This window comes from Saimiri boliviensis, chromosome 5, assembly GCF_048565385.1.
Source record: "Saimiri boliviensis isolate mSaiBol1 chromosome 5, mSaiBol1.pri, whole genome shotgun sequence".
NCBI lineage: Eukaryota > Metazoa > Chordata > Mammalia > Primates > Cebidae > Saimiri > Saimiri boliviensis.
The window spans coordinates 28,941,955-28,962,404 of record NC_133453.1 but is presented as its reverse complement, the minus strand read 5'-3'; the positions used below and the strand labels follow the sequence as shown (position 1 = coordinate 28,962,404).

The following is a 20,450-nucleotide window of genomic DNA, read 5'->3' as shown; positions in this document are numbered from 1 at the left end:
ATAAAAATATGCTGAATATTAATGTTTGTATAAGAAAATTTTGCTTTGAGTTTAAATAAGACTTACCCATATAAGATTGGTATCCTATAAATAGTTCAAATGTACAATTAATGACTCCTATATTTATTCAGGAATGATGCAGAAATAACAGAAAAATTAGGGAAGGGGTGGGAAACCACTTTCTAACACCTACTGTATTATCCATGGAACTGGGTGCACAAACTTGAAAGCACTGGGCTATGCATATTAAGAGGCTACTGCTGGCCGGGTACTGCGGCTCATGCCTATAATACCAGAAGTTTGGGAGGCCAAAGTGGGAGGACCGCTTGAGCCCAGGAGTTTAAGCTCAATATTTTTTTGATCCCAGAAGTTCAAGACTAGCCTGAACAACCCGAAGAGAGCCCTCTCTGTAAAAATAAAACAAAACAAAACAAACAAACAAGAAAGATCATGCCATTCCACTACAGCCTGAGTGAGTCAGACCATGCCTCAAATAAATAAGAGGCTGCTGCTCAAAAAAATTCTTATTTGTGATATTTCCTCTTGAGATATGAGATACTTCATTGTTTACTGTACTAAATAGTAAGTCACATGCTATTTAGTTATAAGAAAAATTATCATAATAAAAAAGCATCTATGAAGATTTTCTCTTAAATAGTAAAATAACCATCCTCCATTTACAATAGCTACAGTGTGCTGTTATAAATTTGAACTACCAGCAGGTACGTCTTGTCACAGTTTTGCTTTGACGGCCCTAGTAGCAAGGCACAATTAATCGCACATCTCCAATCCGCACATGACAGCCATAGATATGAAATTGTGACTTCTCCTGAGGCATGCAAACATGTTGGTCTTGCTTTCCTACAAGCTCTACCTTAACTGACAATGCAATGTTAGTTTGGGCTCTAGGGCAATGGCAATTTGGAATTCTACCATTTCAGAAGTCAACTCTATATAGCTTTGTTTTATAATTTTTTTTTTCCCCAGGATGACATTATCTAATTATATTTGTAAAGTTCTCTCTCTCTTTTTTTTTTTTTTTTTTTTTTTTTTTTTTTTTTTTTTTTTTTTTTTTTTTTGCCCCTGTTATCTGTATTGGGGATGGTGGCTGGTGGGGATTAGAAGGGTTATCTGCACTTAGTAAGATATCTGCAGCATGCTAATTCTATTTTAAAGGTAACAGTGATCACATAGATAACCACCTCCAGCAAATCCATGCATGCAGGTGAGAAGACAAATGATAAATTCACTGTAGTTTTAAAACAGCCATTCCATTGAAATTAAATGATTATTTGTATATTAAAGTGAACTGCAGAGAAAAGATTGTATATCAATGGTCTTAGAGTCATTACTGAATATTAAAACATCATTTTTTTGTTGTTTTTGTGGAACCCCAGGATGAACTGACCTCCTGCAATAGATCTAATTGACAGCATGGCTATTTTCAGCTAATGGTTTGTTATATCAAACCATCGGCTGGCCTCAATTATAGACATCAGCATTTACTGGAAAAAAAAAAAAAAAAGGCAGCATCTAAAAGTGTAAGGGCAAGGTGAAGAAGAGAAGACAGGTGAAAGAGAAGTAAGCAGATTTCTATCCCAAGATTCTGCTATAATATTTGAAGCCAAATTGTTCTCCCTTATCACACTATACTTGATGTGAGAAATACATAGTAGTTTTTATTTATCTTAAAAATGGAAGGGACAGTTTTAGCTTAATTCTATTATTCTCATTGATAGTTTACACTCCTACAGTGTGTCCCTATAAGTACTTATAGATATGTTATTTTAACAGAGTTACAGTAAATCTATCTCACAAACCACAAATGTCCACGATGTGCCAAGAACAGTGCTAAGGGACAGGATACGAAAATAAACAAGTCAGTCAAAGTTCATAATCTTGAACCTCAGGGGAATGGACAAGTAAATTTGTAATTGCAATATGGTATGATGAATGAAATAAATGAAGTGACTACTGAGAGCAATGGAGACCAAAGGAAAAAGCAATCATTCTGCCTGACTGGGAGCAGGGAAGGTTTTACAGAAAAGGTAAGTCTTGATCAAATGCAAACAATTTGGGAAGCATTTAGATAACCAGGTCTTGAGTCCTTTAGAGTCATTAAAGCAGAGTTCTGGAGGGTTACTATTCTCAAGGGATTTTGGTGTTTGTTTATTCTGCTTAGTGAGAGCCACAGGTAAGTAGATAAATCTGCATTGCTAATCATCTTATTTCAAAACTTGCTGACATTTTAGTGTTGTTGTGTATGAGATGTCTGGGATAGTCAATTTTTAATGGCTTTATTTATTTAGATTTGGTTATAGGCAAGGGACCAGTTCTTGATAGATGAGTCTATTAGGAAGTCAGCAATTTTACCCACATATGAAACTTACACATGGAGTGCTAAGTTATGATCTTGCATTAACGTCATTAATGGACAGAAATGACATATATATAACAATTAAAAAAAAGAAAACTGTGTAGCACATGATGGGTGCTAAAAATATGATTATTGGATAAGTACATTTAAGAATAAAATTACATGTGGCTACATTGAAATGTGTTATGCATTTGGATCAAAATACACACACAAATACACAAACACACAAACACACACACACACACACACACACACACATTTCAAGCTACTTTTAACATAGAAAAGAAAAAACTTTCTTTAAGGGGAAGAAAGAGTTTTTTTAAGAGGGGGCAAAAGTCAAAAATTTCCAAGGTTCTTTAAGGATAAAGTATTAGGTTATGTGAAATTAGTGAGGAAACATGCATGCCACAAAAAATAACCAATCTATCCCTGGAAAAAATAATATTCTAAAGAGCTCATAGCAATAAGAATTAAAACTGAAAAATACAAATAGTTGAAAATGCTCTTATCACCCCGAACTGAAAATAATATATGACAAATAAGGGTCAGTTAGGTCAGAAATTGCCTATGAAAGAACCCTAAACATTGCTCAGTGACCACATTTCTCACTTCTTTTATTTCCTTAAGAAAAAAAAATTACTTCTAGATGGTCTTTCAGTACATATATTTTTCAACAATAATGAAAAGATTATAAAAAGCTTTCTCTCCTGCTGGAAGCTTATTCAGTGACCTTGCTTCATTTTCTACCCTCAACATAGACCTCCACGGTTGCTGCTGGTAAGTTTTGCTTGGGGACTAGATTTACCTCTTTTGATCACCGATTTGTTTACCTCCCCTCAGTATTAGTTCCTTTGTAATGTTTGCAGATTAAGATAATTCCCTTCTGAAATTAATTATGTGGGTAGAACTCTTCCCTTGAACTTGTCCTTATTTTTTGCCTTCTTGGAGAAAAATGTATATGTTGAAAATTATATATATATATATATATATATATATATATATATATATATCAGGTCACATCAATTTGTTTTAATAATTCTGTCTTCCTTTAAAAATGCATCTTTGTTCTTTATCTCTGGTCATTTTCATAACTTGATTTTCTATATCTCTGGTGTTTGAAGCTGGTTTGCTTTTTAACAACTCATTTATCTATTGATTTTCTGGTTTCTTATTTGTGCTGATTAAAACTGATCAATTTATTTCTAAAATCAAATAATTTTATCTCAATAAATTGGAAAAACATTTAGACATTTTATTTTATTCATCCTGTTTGACTATAATGTATTGATATCTTGAAAACAACTTTGGTGTTTATTTCATTTGTTGGTCATTTTCATCTCCAATAGAGAGCAATCCAGGAATAATTCAGTGTATTAAAAGAAAAAAAGTCTCTTTCCAAAGGGAGGATTTTTTCCTCTTGTTTCTTTTATGCTTATATATATTATTTTTAAAATGTCTTATGATTTTTAAAACAATAAACATGGATAAACATATGCAAAAGGAGACATGGTTAGTCATGTATATGAACAAGAGTTAAATATCATAAGTAATAATTCCAAAAGCCTTCTTGATAGATCTCACTTTGAAAGTTCCACAGGCATCACAAATATAATATTTCCTAAGTGAAACTATAGATCCCTCCCATCTAATTAAACTCAGTGTCAACAGAACTTCTTGCACTCAGTTGATCTTCCACCCTGTTCTTCATCCTTGATGTCTACAGCCATCATAAGTACTATTAATTCTATTTCCAAACCACATCTCACATCAACCCTTTCAAACTACAATAACTTTTATTATCTAATACACGATTTTTTCTTGCTTAGACTGCTGTAATTAACTAGCCAATATTTCTTCAATTTTTTCTCTTTGCCACTTCTATACTCCATTCTCCACACAGCAATATTATATCTGTCTCTATCTATTTATCCATCCAACCATTTATCCATCCATTCATCCTTCTATTTCATTGCATGATAGATAAATCTTACTGGACTTCTTTCTCTTCCAGAAGATTAGCCACACTGAATACTCAATGTCTTTAATTACATGAAATTACCTTTCTCCTGCCTCAAGGAGTTAACACATTCTGCTACTTTTCTTGTGGCATTTGTTACTTTGTTCTTCATGTTCAGGTAAGCTGAAAGGGAATTCATTTTCCTAAGTGTTCCTTCACTTTCTAGACCAGTATTAGAATATAATGTGAGTCAATAATGCAAGATACATTTATAATTTAAAATTATTTAGTACCTAGGTTAAACAGGTAAAATTATTTAAACCAATATGTGTGATTTTAATGCAATATGTCCAAAGTATTATTTTTCAAAAATGCAACTGATATAAAAAAGCATTAATTAGATATTTTATACTCTTTTTTTGGTATTAAATCTTCCAAATCTTCTACATGCTTTACAACCACTACATACCTGAATTTTGACCAACCTGTTTCCCACTCTTGTGATAAAAAGATACACATAATTCTGGGAGGATGTACACCATATTTTAAAACTATTTCTGAGTTGTGTAGGGAATGGAGGAATTCATTAGAAAAGACTGCCCTTTCTCTGTTACACAATTCAATGTCTGATTTCTTCTATAATGCACCTCTTCTATTTACTACATTAAAATATATTGCCACTTTGAAAATAATTAAACATGATTTAAAAGAGAAACATTGTGAATGTTAAAGAACTGTGAAGTATTATAAATTCACTGTCATTTTGTGAATAAATTTTATGTTCTGAAAGAGAATACTATTTAAACCATGTTGCTTTCTCTGTACAATACAAAACATAACTGGATAATCTTGTTTAAAGGTAAGTCATTGTTCATTTTCCTGCATTCAATGGTCTTTATGAACTGGGAAGGAATTACTCAACCAATAACAGTTAAAGCATTATTTTCTTTGTGCTAGAAATACAACCTAAGATCTATACCTTATTAACCTCACAGACTTGCGGATTTTTTTCTAGCCTAATGTCATGCTTCCCAGGCATTTTGTTCACATTACTATGTGATTAATATTATATCATATTATAATAATTTGACTAATTTTCCATTGCACTGAGCTCCCATTGCATTGTGAGTTCTTCATGTTCAAAGAACTGATCCTATTTATCTTGGGATTCCTAGCAGCTAACCCAGTCCCTGGTGCATAACAGAATATATTGTTCAAATTTAACCTAATTTGGCATATATGTCCCTGTGGCATATTTTTAATGACTTTGAAAATAAGTGATACAGTTTATCTGTAATATTCTATACATGTCCAAATAATAATTTAATTTAAATTAGAATTACACTTTACAATTCACCTGAAATTCACCATCTCTTCATAGTAAAAATATAATACATGCATATAGCAGCATGTCTAGAGAATACTTGTTTAGAACTGTAAATACACAATGATCTATGTTTGAGACAAAGTTAAACATAGAAAAATTTATTTATTTTAATAAACTGACAGAATAGTAATGAGTAGAGTTTTCTTGATTTGGGTTTGTGGCTTTGCTTTTACTTAGTGTACACTTTGATTGACATTTTTCTCCCTAAAACTTGACAGAGTCATACACTGGGTGAAATATGTTCTGTCATGACGGTTGGAATATTTAGCTTATTAAACATGTTTAAATTCAAGAAAAAAATCATAAGCGTTCTTCCTTATTATTCTATGATATCCTTATATCAGTGAAACACATTTGAAGTAAGACAAAGCCATAGTTTTAAGCTTTAGTAGTATAGGGCTATCAAAGTATTCATTGTCTTCAAGCCTGATTCCTAGAGCTTGCTTCTGACCATCAATCTGCAGAATTATATCATCCTGCTATAGTCAAAGAAGACAGCGATGCTGATGCCACTTCTTTACTGTTTTTTCTCTTCCCCATCCTCTTTCCCAAGAAGAAATAACTGCATATACGGCAATCTGTTTTGTAGTCCCTTGAAACTCAGGCATATCTCATGATGCAAAATTAAAGTGCACATTCATGGTTTGTTTTTTTTTTTAATGTAGTCCCTGGAATTTTCAACGAAACAAAAAATGTTGACACATTCTTTAACATTTGTTGGTGAAAAATCAGGATAGATTGGAAGTTCTCAAGGTTCTCACTGTGCACTAAGATGCTAAATGGAGATCTGTACAGAACCATCTATGTTGACTCTGGTGAAAGCTGTAGTGGGTGACTGGAGAAGAGTTTCTTCACCATTACCCAAAAGTCCTGTAGACAAAGCCCAATTGTTGGGAAGAGCTGACACAGCCTGTAGATTTTTCCAAATGTTAGCTGTAGAGATACCTTTTGCAAATAACACCTTCTTTAGAAAGCTCCAATATATGAGAGAGAAAAAAGCAAAAGCACACTGGGTGAAGAGCAAGCTAGCATAGACTGCTGGATCTTTATTGCTTCCCAAGACCAACTCCCCTTCAAAGGGACCATGGAAAATGAGTGTGGGATCTTCTATCGTCCTCCCTACCTATCGGTCTGCCCTCTTATCTGCCTCTCTTGCTGTGTTTCTTCCTCTTTTTATTAGTCCTTTTTATTTCCCCTTCCTTCTCCTTTTCCTCTTCTATCGCATATTTTTGCCTCTTTTCTTTCTTCCATCTATCTTTCTTTTGTCATTTCTCTAATGACAAAATAAAAACGTATTTACTGAACAAAAATGCTGGAGACTCAAGCTAATAATAAACCTGCAAACTAGCTAAGCTTTTGGGTTACCTAACAAATAATTAAAAATTAAATATATCAAGATCGCTGTGCTCAAAGTTACCTATAAATAATAATCTTTACTATAAAATTTTTAACATGGAAAAAATAAGAATTCACCACATTGTTTATCTGACTTCTTATTGGGATATAAATTTTTAAAAATTTTATGTTACATGGTGTCATATGTTAATTAGAGGAATTTTTTAGTTCCATCACCCACTTAGGGGGCAAAAAGAATAGGAATATATGAAATATGTTACATAGAAATTTAATTTGCAGAAGTAATAGATTTCAGTTAAATATGTAATCAACATAGGCAAAATACTGATGCTATCAGTATTCTATTTGCTACAACTCAAAAGATTACTGGTCCTAGTTAAATGACTCATTTGCCTTATATAAGCCCTTATGCAGAGCTTAAGAGAATTGTAGGTATGCCTTAATCTTAATAAAAGTAGAACGGAAAACATGCAAATATTAACTTTTTTACAGTATGTGCCTAAATATTAAAGATTGGTAGGTAGTTTTATTTTTATTTTTTCAGTGCATAGCTTGTTTATGGATTTTTTTTTCTTTTTAATGGACTGAGATTTTAATTTTAAAGCAACTTTTGTGTGTCTGTTCACCGGAAATGTAATTCAACACACAGTTTCATGAGTTTTTCTTTGCTGACAACTACCTTACTTTTTAAAACATCATTAGGGATCTTAATCACTAAACACTTACATAGTGCTCACTAGATGTGTTAACTCAGTTAAAAGTCATTACAACTCAGAAAGTAGTATCATTAATATACTCATTTTACATTAAAGAAACTGAGCCACATATGAGTTAAAGACCTTGCCTAGACCTGGAGCAGTGGCTCACACCTGCAATCCCAGCACTTTGAGAGGCTGAGGTGGGTGGATTGTGAGGTCACGAGATCAAGACCATCCTGGCCAACATGGTGAAACCCCATTTCTACTAAAAACACAAAAATTAGCTGGGCGTGGTGGCATATGCCTGTAATCCCAGCTACTTGGGAGGCTGAGGCAAGATATCACTTGAACCAGGGAGTCAAAAGTTGCAGTAAGCTGAGATCATGCCACTGGACTCTAGCCTGGCAAAAGAGTGAGACTCTATCTCAAAAAAAAAAAAAAAAAAAAAAAATAGACGTGGCCTAAGTTCATTCAGCTAATAAGTGAGTACTCAAACCATGCTTAGACACTGGAGCCTATGATCCTACCACAACACTATCATGCATCTCTAAAGTCTCACAAAAGCAATTTCACATTCTTCATGATATTGAGATGGCTTAAAAGCAGAAGTCAAGTGGATTTGCACTTTGCTAGAAATATTTTTATTTCAAAATTGAAAAAAAGAAGTATATGTTTGAATTTTTATTATATGTCAGGAATTATGGTAGACTCTGCACGTTTTACCATTGCATTTGACCCCTTGTGGGTGTTGGCATTCTTACTGTACACAAGAAACTGAGACAGCAAAATGTTAAGGAATTTGTCCAAGGTCAAATCAGTAAAATTCATAGACACCAATGTCCTTTCTCTTTCAAAAGGAAACAATTTATCAAAAAAACTGGAGACTAGAATGCTCCTTTAGGAAATTCCCTAAGAAATAAAATTAGATGACTGTCGGAAATGCCACTGGTCCCCAAATACCTGTCAGTAGAATTCTCTAACACTTAAACGTCATGCCGAAAACCTCATATGAAAAGTCCATTGAGTCATCAGCTCCTAGAATATCATTAAAAATTAGTTTGTCAGATCATAAACCTTAAGATTATAGATCATGTGTGCATTATTGCAGACAAGTGAGTCCAGTGTTTTCCAAAGAGTGGTATTCAAAATTATTTCAGACATGTAGAAAATAGATTATATAGCACTGAATCACATTGTGTAAAAGCTTTTCCTTCTGATTATGTAAGAAGAAAGTCTCAGTGCTCTGTTTCTATATCTTAAACTACTCTCTAACTCTTGTTAGAGAAACAATTCCTAAGGCTCTGAGGCTTTAGCAATCATGCTTTTTCTTTGCATTAATATCTTTTTATTTTATACTTATGATGGAGATACTAGAGTGTCCTTTTTGGCAGTAATATTGAATTCAATTAAGATACATTTATGTAGAAAATGTTTCAATAAAAGTTAAAATAGTGCTCGCTTCAGCAACGCATATACTAAAATTGGAACGATACAGAGATTAGCATGGCCCCTGTGCAAGGATAACATGCAAATTCGTGAAGCATTCCATATTTTTAACTTTATAAAATATTTTATTAAAAAATATAAAAATTAAAAGTTAAAATAATATAGTTGCATGTGAATATGGCAATTATGAAGACAATCTAATACCAACTAAAGATATGCAACACTGTCCTAATCAATCGATGAGGTTTAGCTGTGTCCCCATCCAAATTTCATCTTGAATCACAGCTCCCACTATTCCCACATGTTGTGGGAGGGACCCAGTGAGAGGTAATTGAATCATGGGGGAGGGTCTTTCCTGTACTGTTCTCATGATAGTGAGTCAGTCTCAGGAGATCTAACAGTTTTATAAAAGGGAGTTTTCTTACACAAGTTCTATTATTCCCTCTTGCCTGCCACTGTGTAAGACATGCCTATTGCCTTTCACCATGATTTTAAAGCCACATGGAACTATGAGTCCATTAAACCTCTTTTTTTTTTTTTTTTTTTCCTTATTACACAGTCTTAGCTGTGTCTTTATCAGCAGCATGAAAACCAACAAATACAGTAAACTGGTACCAGTAGAGTGGGGCACTGCTGAAAAGATATCTGAAAATGTGGAAGTGACTTTGGAACTGGGTAACAGGTTAGAACAGTTTAGAGGGCTCAGACAATAGAAAAATTGGGGAAAGTTTGGAAACCCCTAGACACTTGCTGAACAGCTTTGACCAAAATGCTGATAATTATATGGACAATGAAATCTGGGCTGAGGTAATCTCAGATGGAGATGAAGAACTTGTTAGGAAGTGGAGCAAAGGTGACTTGTTATGTTTTAGTAAAGATACTGGCAGCATTTTGTCCCTGCCCTAGAAATTTGTGGAACTCTGAACTTGTGAGAGATAATTTAGGGTATGTGGCAGAAGGAATTTCTAAGTAGCAAAGCATTCAAAGGGTGATGGGTGCTGTTAAAAGCATTTAGTTTTAGACTGGAAACAGAGCAAAAAAGTTTGGGAAATTTGCAGCCTGACAATGCAATAGAAAAGAAAATTCAATTTTTGGAGGAAAAATCCAAGCCAGCTGCAGAAGTCTGCATAAGTAGCAAGGAGCTGAATTATAATCAACAAGACAATGGGGAAAATATCCACAGGGCATGTCAGAGACCTTTGCAGCAGGCCCTCCCAACACAGGCCTGGAGGCCTAGGAGGGAAAAATGGTTTCATGGGCCTGATCCAGTATTCCTCTGTTGTGTGCAGTCTGGGAACTTGGTGCTCTGTGTCCCAGCCACTCCAGCAGTGACTAAAAGAGGCCAAAGTACAGCTCAGACCATGGCGTCAGAGGATGCAAGCCTCAGATCTTGGTAGCTTCCATGTAGTATTCAGCCTGGGGGTGCACAGAAGTCAAGAACTGAGGTTTGGGAGCCTCTGCCTAGATTTCAGAGGATGTATGGAATTGTCTGGATGTCCAGACAGAACCCCTGTTTGCTGCAGGGGTGGGTGCTCATGGAGAACATCCACTAGTGCAGTGCTGAAGGGATATGTGGGGTGGGTGCCCCCACACAAAGCCCCCACTGGGGTGCTACCTAGTGGGGCTGTGAGAAATGCATCATTGCCCTGTAGAACCCAAAATTATAGATCCACCAAGGACTTGCACTATGTGCCTGAAAAAGCCACAGACACCCAAAACCAACCAGTGAAAGCAGCTTTGTACCCTGCAAAGCCATGGGGATGGAGCTCCCCAAGACCGTGGAAACTCATCTCTTGCATCAGTGTGACCTGCATATGTGACATGGAGTCAAAGGAGATCATTTTTGGGAGGGCTTTAAGATTTGATTGTCCCACTGGATTTTGGACTTGTATGGGAACTTTAGCCCTTCATTTTGGCCAATTGCTCCCACTTGAATGGGATGTATTTATGCAATGCCTATACCCTCATTGTATGTAGGAAGTAACTAACTTGCTTTTGGTTTTGCAGCCTCATAGGTGAAAGGACCTGCTTCATCTCAGGTAAGACTTTGGACTGTGGGACTTTTGAGTTAGCACTGAAATTTTGAGTTAAGATGTTGGGGGACTGTTGGGAAGGCATGATTGGTTTTGACATGTGAGGACATGAGATTTCAGAGGGGACAGGGGCAGAATGATATGTTTTGGCTGTGTCCCCATCCAAATCTCATCTTGAATCGTAGCTCCCACAATTTCCACGTCATGGGAGGGACCCAGTGAAAAGTTACTGAATCATGGGGGCAGGTCTTTCCTGTGCTGTTCTCATGATAGTGAATAAGTCTAATGAGATTTGACAGTTTTATCAAGGGGAGTTTCCCTGCACAAGTTCTATTATTCTCTTATCTTCTGCCATGTAAGATGTGTCTTTCACCTTCTGCCACAACTGTGAAGCCTCCCCAGCCATGTGAGCTGCGAATCCATTCCTTTTTTGATTTTTAAATTACACTCTCAGGTTTGTCTTTGTCAGCAACATAAAAACATACTAATACACTAATATTCTCATTCTACAAAAGAAGACAAGAAACTCAGAGAGTTAAATAAATATGTGCCAGATTATACCATCAGGGAGTTTAAAACCTAGGTTTTCTATTTTTCCGTTTATTTGAGATAAGTACAGTGGCAGAAATGAGTCGTGAATATGCACACTTTTGGCAAGAAAGAATAAAGACACTGCATGAGCAACAGTGACAGGAGATTTATATGTAGGGTAGCCCAAAAGCATCTCAGAGGGTAGATCCAAACACTTCCCCTGATATCATTTAAAAAGCAAAACTATTAATGAAGATCAGTGGAATATCAACTAACTTCAGTCAAGATAAAACCTAATAGCTGAGATGCTGCTTAATCAAGTTTAAGCCCCCTAAGACAAACCACCTTAGCATCTTAGCATTTTAAAGAAGACTAGTAAGTGATAAGCATTCAAGACCAAAGGAATGCAGTTTTAAAGAAAGAAAGATAAGTAGTATGTTCAAGGGCCATGCCAGTATTTTTTATACCATACTTTAAAACTTTCCAAGTCCCTGTTGGATACGAACTAAGTAATGAATGCCATAAACGAATAAACTTATAAAGGAAAATCAGAGGGGAGTTTTGGGGTAAAGCAGTGATTCCAGAAGTGCATTCAACTATTCCCAATATGCTTCACTAAACCTATTGTGGAAATGTTAGAAATGTGTCTATCTGGTTTTTTTAGAAGTCAAAGTATAAATGAATAGCACAGAGCATCTGCTGAAGAAGTAGCATCACATTTTAAAAAGACAGAAGAGTCACAAAGAATAAAAGGACTTTAAGCTTTCTAAACAGCTTTCCACCAAATGCATGAAATCTTGTCCCTCCTTTCCTAATCATTCTTGGCTGAGTATCTCCGGTGGTAGGAGAGCACAGGAGAGCAGGTTTATGTGATGGAGATGGCAGTGCACAGTAGGAGGGACGTGAGAAATGGGGTCAGAGAGATATAAATTTCAGTCCTTACTATTCCCTTTTTCTTGCTGTCTTTGTCCTACTCTGCAAAATGTTGGTAATAAGGACAATGTCATGGGTCATTGTGAGAATGTATATAAAAAACACTCAAGGAGAAGAAAACTAACATCAACAGGGTGCCTACAGTATGCCAGCCTCTTTAATTTCGTCTTTTATTTTTGCTGCTTTGTGGTGCCAACGGCCCAGTTCCTAGAAAATACAAGGTGTTCAGTCAAGAGTTCCTGTCCATTTTTCCATCTAACAAAAGCATGCCATTATAATGTAAGAATGCTCTAATTGTTAGCAAAATCTTTATTTTAAGCCCAAATCTCCCTCTTTCTAACTTCTGCCTAATGCTGTCTCCTAGAACAACTCAAAACTAGGCCACTCCCTTTTCTATGAGAGCCCTTCAAATATCTGAAAACAATTACTATGGTTCCCTCTCCTCACCAGAGTCAACACACCTACTTCTGTACTCTCAACTGTTACTTTTGAGACATAGCTTTCTGGAAACATACTGTCCCAGTTCTGGAAACATATTGTCCCAGTTGCCTATTATAGACACACTCTAGTCAGTCAATTGTATCCTTACAGATAAGGTATTTATCTGAACACCATAATCGAAAAGAAGACTGAGAAGAGCTGTTGAATCTGTGCTGGGCAGGTTCCTAACCAATGGATTCTTCTATCCCTTTAGCAGCACTGAAGCTAGCAGAATACATAATTGTTTCATATGTATATTTTAAGGTAAAAGAGACTATTTAAGCAAGACTGTGATCAAACAATTCAATATTAATAAAGACTAAGATATATTCTACTTGAAAACACACCGGAACCATTTGTCATGAAGTTTCCCTTTCTGTAAGCATTGGAGATAGCAAAAATTCTATAAGGAAGACGCAGAGGAGATGAACTGAGCTTAATTATCTGTAAAGTTAAATTTTGTTATGAGCTCTGAAGTGAGATACTTCAGAATTTCCTGAGTTTGACTTCTGCCAGCTCTTGATGCATGACCTCAAGCAAGTCAGGTAACCTTTCTGTGCCTTGTCGCCCTTATCAGTAAGATGAATTTGTCCCACTACTTCACAGGGGTAGTGAGAATCTCTCAATTAAAAAGACCAATTGTGCATAAATACTAAGATACTGCAGCAAAAGTTGCCTTATAAATCTTGACTAGAGGAGTCAAAGGTTTATAGGTGAAGCTATCCTGCTCAAAGGTTTTGAAAAATCTAAGCTATTTGGAAAACACCGTGGAGCGCATTTAGCATATGCTTTCATGACTCGCATATTGCTGCACTTGTGGCTTCCTCTGAACCTACCCAAATCCATCCGTCCCCAGTATATTTATTGCTTACTCCTTTTCCAAGACTTGACTTCTTTCCCGTTACCATATTCCTCTTTATTTGCACCACATGTTAGTTGTGCTCTCTGCTTCCTTAGAAAGGATGTTGGATTGCTGACCCCATGGGCATGGACATTTTTCCAGCAGCCTACTTCACACGGAGTAATAAAGCAGTCACTGTTGCTACTGCCTCACAGAAATAGATGACGACTGAGAACAAACCACCACACTAAGGCAAAGTCCAATGATACCTAAGTCCTTTAAGGATACTAGGGGAAACTCAAAAGGAACTTTGCCAGAGCGGAATTATCTGTGAATCTTATCACTAGATCTGCTTTCAAATTAGTTCCTTCCATAAAAATGAAGATCCTCATCTTAATTCTAAATGTGTTGTAATTACATTCAGCAAACAAAAGTTTAAGCCAGCCTCTTCAGGGGACTACATTTCTTAGAAAGACATCTAGAATATTGCCCAAAGGGCTTAACCACAACTAGCTGTTTACTGAGATTAACTTCTTGTTTGTTGAATCTGATTACTATTTGAAATAAATGCAGTAATCATTTAGTCTTGGCAAATAAAAGTTTACTGATAAATGCTTTACTAACACTTTCATTCTCTGGCCACCCTTCTACTGACATTTCAATGAGCTCTGACAGTGTACCTTACCTTACTTGGAATGCAAAGCACATTTACAATGATGGGGTCTTCCTAAAAAAGTGACAGAAATTCTAGAAGCCTGCCATCAGGTATCTGTGGTAACAATGTGCTGTCGTTCCTTTATCCCTATTACTGCCTGGACAACACATGTGCCCAATGGCCCAGACTGGCAATCTCAGAATCTTTTTACCTACTTCTTCACCCACAGTCTTCAGACACAGTTAGTCATTAAGTCCTTATTTAGTCTTTCCTTACAATGATTATTAAATACATCTCTGCCTTCAACTGCCTCTCCAAACAACTGATTCAAGGCTCCCATTAACCTAATTCCTTGGAGTTTGAAGTAACAACATACCCTGCAAAGTAAATTCGGCCAAATAACATCTTCTTCCTGCCACTGGATTTGCTACAGCTAATTAGTAACTTGACATGTCTTAAAGGATCTCCACAATTTGGCCTCCTCTTTTCAGCCTTATGTCCTAACACTTCAAAATTCTGTTGCATCTCAAGTCTTTCCCCGTATGCCATGGTAAATCCTTTCTCGTTTTCCCTTACCTCCACATCTGTAAATTGAATTAAAAAAAAAAAAGGAGGGGATTTCCCAGGTGGAAATGCACCTAGAATACCTTCTCCTTTTTCTCTTTTATGTTATAACTTTTATTCTTTTTTTATAATTAACTCACATTTTGTTTCCTCCTTGAATCTTCTTATAACTACCCCTCTGCCAAATGCATGCTACTCCATCATCTATTAATATAACCTATGGCTTTTTTTTTTTTTTTTTTTTAAATATCAGGCAGGGTGCTAGGTACTGGGGATGTAAGAAAGATAAGATGTAGCTCTTGTTTTAAGGAGCTCCAGAGTTCATTCTTTTTTTTTTTGAGGCGGAGTTTCACTCTTGTTACCCAGGCTGGAGTGCAATGGCGCAATCTCGGCTCACCACAACCTCCGCCTCCTGGGTTCAGGCAATTCTCCTGCCTCAGCCTCCTGAGTAGCTGTGATTACAGGCACACGCCACCATGCCCAGCTAATTTTTTGTATTTTTAGTAGAGACGGGGTTTCACCATGTTGACCAGGATGGTCTCGATCTTGTGATCCACCCGCCTCGGCCTCCCAAAGTGCTGGGATTACAGGCTTGAGCCACTGCGCCCGGCCTCAGAGTTCATTCTAAAAATATCTGTGGCATTTATCTTTTTTGGTACTTACTCAATTTGGGCTAGGTACTATTAACTATTACAATATAGCTCTGTACTTCTTTACAAAACATAGTATCCTGAATTTCAAAGAGCTGGCAGTCAGTAAATATCTGCTGAATGCTTAATTCTTTCATCATTTTTAGTTTTTGTTAGAGTTAGGGTCTCTAAGAAAATCTCTGTTGCCCAGGGTGGAGTCAGTGGTGCAATGATAACTCCTTGCAGCCTCAAACTCCTGGGCTCAAATAATCCTCCTACCTCAGCCTCCTGAATAGCTAGGACTACAAGCATATCTTTTGTAGAAACAAGGTCTCACTTTGCTGCCCAGGCTGGTCTCAAACTTCTGGCTTTAAGCAATCATCCTCCTTGGTGTCTGTTTAATTTGTTTGACAATAAAATCTGAATAGCGAAGGAGGTGAATTTGTCTCTCAAGTTCTCCACGTGGTTTTCCTTATGCCCACTGCCCCCAGTAATAAGTAATCTTAACTCTGTCTACTCAGGGTCCTCAAATGCTGTGACTCCACTGAAGCCTACCTTTTTCAATCTAGTACTAAAAGTTTTATGTTCTTAAATGAAAATCTCCCTTCCTTCTACTGATTTTTCTAAAATCATGTTTTCTTTAAGTAACAAATGGGTCTTTGACAAATGGGCAGGAGCAAGACAAAGTCCAAGTGTGTAAAGTTTAAAGTGAAAGAACAAGTTTAAAGTGCTCACTTTGCCTATTAGCTCTGTGTTCCTGAGAAAGTCATTTAATTCTCTGAGCCTGTTTCATCACTTACAAAATGTGAATAATAAAACTTATTCATAGGGTTGTAACAAGGAGTGGGAGATGGAGTTAGGCATAAAACCAGCAAAGTGCCCTGAACCTATTTTAACAAATGGTATTTCTGAAGTGTTAGTCCATGCCAATGTAAAACTTGAGTCTAAGGAAGATTATAAATACTGTGGTTTTTTTTTTAATTACTACAAAGAATACAGTTCCAGTATAACAAAATTCACTGGAAGAAAACTACTTAACACAGCATATTTATCTGTTCAAAGAACAAAAGTTCACTGAACAGGCTGGGCACAGTTGCTCATACTGTTGTAAATCCCAAGACTTTGGGAGGTTGAGGCGGGCAGATCATGACATCAAGAGATCGAGACCATCCTGGCTAACACAGTGAAACACCATATCTACTAAAAATACAAAAAAAGTAGCCGGGCATGGAAACATGCACCTGTAGTCTCAGCTACTTGGGAGGCTGAGGCATGAGAATTGCTTGAACCTGGGAGGTAGAGATTGCAGTGAGCTGAGATCATGTTACTGCACTCCAGCCTGGGTGACAGAGCAAGATTCTGTATCAAAAAAAAATTTTTTTTCATTGACCAAAATGCATAGTATATCTCATCATCCAACACATTCCTAAGCAATGTGACATATGGTATAGTACCAGTAGGTACTTAGGACAGTGGAAGACATTAATTCTGCTTGTCTTGATGGTAAGGGTGGGGATGAAGATACAGATTGAATTTGTGGGAGCATGTTAAGTTTAGCATGTTAAGTTTAACTAATATTTAGAAGTTACTAAAGGGTGTATGATTTTCCAAACAGATAAGGGTAAAAAGACATTCCATAGAGGAAGAAAATTGCATGCAAAACCATAGAGGTCTTAGTTTATAAAGAGTAACTGGACATAAGGGATCATGTTAATAGAGGGATTCTCAGGTATGCAAAGCAGGTCAAAGAAGGACATATTAAAGTTATGAAGGCTACATGACTCTGCTCAAGTCATGCCACTCAGCCAGTAAGCTGCACTACATACATGTCTATTAGGGTTTTATGTAAGAGTGTAAATATGTAAGCTAAGTATTCCATGTTTCCACTATGGGTAACATATCATTTATTATCAACCGAATTATTTCATAGACTGTAAGATGAAAGGTACTATAGATTTTACAAGACACTATAGAGAGAAACTTCAATTGGAAAAGTAACGTAAAATAATTCCTGTGCAAGTTTTTCCTGACTTAAAAAGATCATAAATAATTTATTCTTGTTATAAAATTTGCTTATTTATTTCACAAATATTTGCTGAGTAGCCACTACATGACAGACACTGTGTCCTATGCCAGAATTCTGCAGTGAACTAGACATGGCCTTTGTCTGGTATTTGTTATTTAGGAGTGTTGATGGAAATTACAAATACATAAATAATTCTTATAGCAGGAGTGCTACAAGGAAGCACAGTGTGCTGTGAATGTATGTCATGGGAGGAATTTAGACTCGGGAGTTAGTAAAGTATCCCTGAAGAAATTATTTATAATGGAGACCTAAAAATGTAACAGAACTTAGTCAGGACATTAATAACTAGGTGTATCTAGATGTTCTTGTGGGAGAAAATCTGAGAATGAGAGAAAGGTCAGTAGAGTAAGAAAGAGCTGAATACCAAAAGGAAGCTGGTTATAACTGAAAGATGGCCAGTGAGTTTTCATGTCATCAGTGACAGTGGGAAGATAAGACTTATAGGTAGGGACTAAACAATATAGGGACTTAATACAAATGTTGCACTTTATCCTAAGAGGATGGAAAGTTTTAAGGAAAAAAGTAATATAATTCAGATACGTAATCCATATTTGCTTTACTTTCTCTGTTGTTTCGTGGATGCTTCCCGATGCTTTATTGATGCCTCGTTGAGTTTTTGATGAATACTTCTCATTGCTTCCATGAAAAGATGTTGAAACAACCGTCACAAACTATGTAGTCTTTGTGCCTCTTCAGCTATTGACTGCCTCTTCAAAACAACCAAGTGCCTGACATGCAATTTACCTCTCTGAAAATATAAATCACTACCACCCAAAAACTGAACCTCTAAAAAAGCTTTGTAAAAACTTATTACCAAGTCTTCAGAGCACAGTTCAATAATTGTATACTAGGGTATCAAAGAAGAAGGGAAGAAGCCTAATAGGGTTAGATATAGACAGTTAACTTTCGTTGAGGTGCTAAACAGTGCTGGGCATTATGATAGACACTTTTATTTTTGGAGAGAGCAGCACTAAATTGTTTAAGAGGATTTACTTTAACATTCAATTACAGATTCTGATTTTCAGGTAGAAATTTAATAATAATGATTTTTAAGTGGCCTATGTTTACTAAAACATCTTAATTTTTACCACATTCATTATATATTTTACTATACTATTTCATAGTAAATGGGTTCAAATTAGAGATCAGGAGAAAATAATTACAGTGTTTCTAAATGTAACAGTTTTCACATTTTATTTTTACACTTTGATCCTTAAATTATACTCTACATGACCAAAGCAAGACCTTTAAAATTGATTTGGCCACATGCAAAATTGTTCTTCAAGGTTAAATCTGTCTTTTTTTTTTTTTTTGAAAGAAAACTAAGTGTTTCATTTTAAGAGTCAGAGAAAAATAAAGCTAATGAAAATATATGAGGCATATTTTGAAATTTTGGGAAAAAAGGGGTACTATTTGATTCTATTCCAATGTTTGGCTTTTAGAATTAAAAGTTATTGCATTGTCAATATACTTTTTATAAAATCACATACATCGTGTTCTCTCTCTTTGAATCAAGGTCCTTGCTGCTCCCAAATAAAAGAAGTAAAGAAATAATGATGCTCAATTTCCCTAAGCAATGCATATCAAAGAATTATAGAGTAAAATACATTCATTACTTGGGTTCTCTACTTATTTATTTTACTTTTTATTTTATTTATTTTACTTTTTATTTTATTTATTTATTTATTTATTTATTTAGTTAGTTAGTTAGTTAGTTAGTTAGTTTTCATAGAGACAGGGTCTCACCATGTTCCACAGGCTGGTCTCAAATTCCAGGGCTCAAGCAATGCTCCCACTTAGGCCTTCAAAGGTTGTGATTACAGGTGTGAGCCACTGTGCCTGGTTTTATTTTTCTCATTTATTTTTCTCATATAAATTCATTATATGCACATTTTAAGCCAAATTGAAATATCACAATGCCCAGCGGTATAAAGAAATACTTTGTGTCTGCTCAGCATCCTGACAAATTAATTTTTAATTTAAGTATGTTTGCAACAAGGTCATATTTGTGGAAAGTGCATTGCAATAAGGGGTGAAAATAAACTTTTTGCAAACAGATTTATTATTATTTATTATTAGTGAAATAAATTATTTTCATGATTTAATAGGTTATACTTAACTAGAGACATTACATAAAGTTATTATTATACACTAATTTGATTCTCAATCCCTAGAAAGTGGTTGGTAATTTACATTTATATATGCATAGATATAAATGGTCGCTATATTTACAATATATGTATATAGTTATATATATTGGATTGATAAATACTAGTCTATTATTTCTATCTTTCCTTCTAATACTCCTTCAAATATTTACTATCAGTTATACATCTATATCATAGATACTATTTTATCTACAGTTTTTAAAATATGCTTAAGATACAGAGGAAACTCTTATATATGTATATATTTTTCTTGTTCATTTGTTGTTGTTTTTTTTCTTGAGACAGGGTCTTGCTCTGTCCCACAGGTTT

At 35.5% G+C, this 20,450-nt stretch overlaps 1 protein-coding gene and 1 non-coding gene across 6 annotated transcripts in view; one reads left to right on the top strand and one right to left on the bottom strand.

The window, feature by feature from the left end:
* ERBB4 (erb-b2 receptor tyrosine kinase 4) overlaps positions 1–20,450 on the bottom strand; it is a 1,202,488-nt gene that overhangs the window by 733,856 nt on the left and 448,182 nt on the right. The gene's annotated exons all lie outside the window — the stretch shown is intronic.
* LOC120364404 (U6 spliceosomal RNA) lies at positions 9,227–9,330 on the top strand. The gene has a single exon (XR_005579666.1). It is a non-coding gene; the product is annotated as a U6 spliceosomal RNA (small nuclear RNA).